Source organism: Capra hircus, chromosome 7 (assembly GCF_001704415.2).
Source record: "Capra hircus breed San Clemente chromosome 7, ASM170441v1, whole genome shotgun sequence".
Classification (NCBI taxonomy): Eukaryota; Metazoa; Chordata; class Mammalia; order Artiodactyla; family Bovidae; genus Capra; species Capra hircus.
In genome coordinates this window covers 63,161,075-63,164,062 of record NC_030814.1, presented here as the reverse complement: position 1 = coordinate 63,164,062, position 2,988 = coordinate 63,161,075, and positions in this window count along the sequence as shown.

Here is a 2,988-nt window from a genome sequence, read left to right as displayed (position 1 = left end):
TTGGATCTCCTTGCAGTCCAAGGGACTCTCAAGAGTCTTCTCCAACACCACAGTTCAAAAGCATCAATTCTTTGGTGCTCAGTTTTCTTTATAGTCCAACTCTCACATCCATACATGACCACAGGAAAAACCATAGCCTTAACTAGACGGACCTTTGTTGACAAAGTAATGTCTCTGCTTTTGGGAGACCTGGGTTCAATCCCTGGATTGGGGAGATCCCCTGGAGAAGGGCATGGCAACCCTCTCCAGTATTCTTGCCTAGAGAATTCCATGGACAGATGAGCCTGGCAGGCTACAGACCATGGGGTCACAAAGAGTTTGACATGACTGAGCAACTAACATTTTCATTTTCTGAAGGAGAAGAGGGAGTAAGCCTTGTAGGTATCTATGGAAACAGCATTCCAGGTAGAGGGGAAAGTGAATAGTGAAGGCTTGAGGCAAGAGTATTCTTACAAGATTTGAGGAACAGAGACTAGAGTGAAGGATGGAGGGAGGAGGAAGTAGAAGATGAAGTCAAGGGGATGGGGTAGCAGAGGACAGATTGCTGGGAGGGTTCTTAGGTCCTTATAAGGACTATGTTTTACTCTGAGGGGAAGGACAGCATTGGTGAGTTTCAAGCAGAGGACTGACATGAGTTGACATCCTTACAGGAGTCCTCTGGCCCTCCACGTTTAGAATACATTGTAGGACCAGGAGTGGAGGCAGGGAGGCAAATAGGAGGCCACCAAACACTCCAGGTGAGATGGTAGTGGCTTGGACCAGAGTTGTGACAGTCAGGGTGGGGAGAGGTATTCAGATTCTGGACATGTTTTGAAGTTAGAGCTGAAATTTGCTGACATATTTTACATAAAATGTGAAAGACTGGGGCCTATGAAACTAAAAACATGGTATTGCTATTTAATGATATAGGAAAACAGCAAGAGAAACATGTTTTTAAGAAGAGAATCTAGAAGTCACCTTGGACGCAAGTTTGAGATGACTATTGTAAATCCAGCAGAAGCCAAAGGGAGAACTGGATATAAAAGTCTGGAGTTCAAGAGAGAGGGGAGGACTCAAGGTCTAGATTTGGGAATCAATAACATATAGACTGAGCTTAAAACCAGGAGGAGTGATGTCACCAAGAGAATGAGCATAAGTAGAGAAAGAAGTGCTCCTAGAACTGAGCCGAGCCAGGGCACCCCTGCTGTCAAGCGGTTGAGGTAATGGGAGAGTGCGCAGCCAAGGAGAGGGGTTGTCAGAGCAATCAGGTTTAGAAAGCCAGAGACTGCATCCAGACTGTATGTTGTGGAATAGACTTAAACAGTGTATTCAAACAGGTATGTTCAATGTAGCACTATTTACAATAGCTAGGACATGGAAGCAACCTAGATGTCCATCAACAGAGGAATAGATAAAGAAGTTGTGGTACATATATACAGTGGAATATTACTCAGCTGTAGAAAGGAACACATCTGAGTCAGTTCTCACGAAGTGGCTGAGCAAAGAGCTTGTTATACAGAATGAAGAAAGTCAGAAAGAGAAAAACAAATACCTTGTATTAATGCATATATATGGAATCTAGAAAAATGGTACTGATGAACTTTTTGCAGGGCAGAAATAGAGATGCAGACATAGAGAAGAGACTTTGGACCCAGCAGGGGAAGGAGAGCGTGCGACGAACTGAGAGAGAAGAATTGAAACATATACACTGTGCTCAGTTGCTCAGTCGTGTCCGACTTTTTGCGACCCCATGATCTTTAGCCCACCAGGCTCCTCTGTCCATGGGATTCTTCAGGCAAGAATACTGGAGTGGGTTGCCATTTCCTTCTCCAACATATACATTACCGTATGTAAAATAGATAGCTAATGAAAAGTTCTTGTATAACACAGGAGTTCAACGTGATACATGGAGAGCCTGGAGGAGTGAGATGGGGTTGGGGGTAGGGGGATTCAAGAGGGAGAGGCCGTATGTGTACTTATGACCTGATGCACATTGTACAGAAGAAGCCAACACGACACTATAAAGCATTTACCCTCCAAGTAAAAATAAATGTGTATAAATGTGTAAAAATAAAATAGTGTACTCAAAAAAAAATCTTTATATGTTACTGCCCTAAATCTAGAAAAGTGTCTGTGACTTGGGTTGAGGGTAGAAGAAACCAAAGCTAAAAGAACAGGCCAATGTGATGATTTCTGGTCAGAGAAAACCGATGCCTTCCCATCATTATTCCTACTTTGCAAGAGGCTGTACATCAAAGTTTAAAATTTGAAGCATTTGGTATAAAAACTATTTGGGGATATTTTTTTCCCTGACATAATTCAGAAGTAAAATTATTATAATTCTCAACATATTTCTATGGAATATTAGCCAAAAGAATCTAAATTAAATTTAGGCTTCTTGAAAATAGATTTTATACAGCTTCCACAATATAGGGGAATCTGAGTTTGTGAAAAGGAACTTTTACTCAAATCCATAATCTTTTATGGATAATGTTCTAGCTCTATATTGAGAATGGCTAGGAAAAGTGCCAGGGATGGCATGAATATCATAGGAGAAATGCTGTGGTTCATTAATTAATGTTTTTAGCGTAATTCTCTAGATAGTTAATTCAAGGAAATGTAGCTGAATTTTACGTGAGTCGGTGACATAATTGCACATGATGACTGTCACTTGTCAAAGGGAACCTATGTATGGCATGCTACAAGCTTGATGTTAGTTTTTTTTTTTCTGGATTCAAAATGAAACCTCTGCTCCAAAGGGAATACATCAATATATTGACTTGGTTTGACTTGAGTTTGATTTGGTCCCTGTCTGAAGCACCCATGGAAGTTTTCTGCTAAAAAGAATGAGTCACTTTCAGGATATGACTCAACAGTAATTTGCTCTTAATGAAACACCCTTCATTCAGTAGTAGATGGTGTAGAGATTTTCCTTTCAAAGGTTTGAAAAGTTCCCTAAAGGCAAGAAGTTGTGATTGATGTTGATAAAGGAAAGTGAGTAACCATATT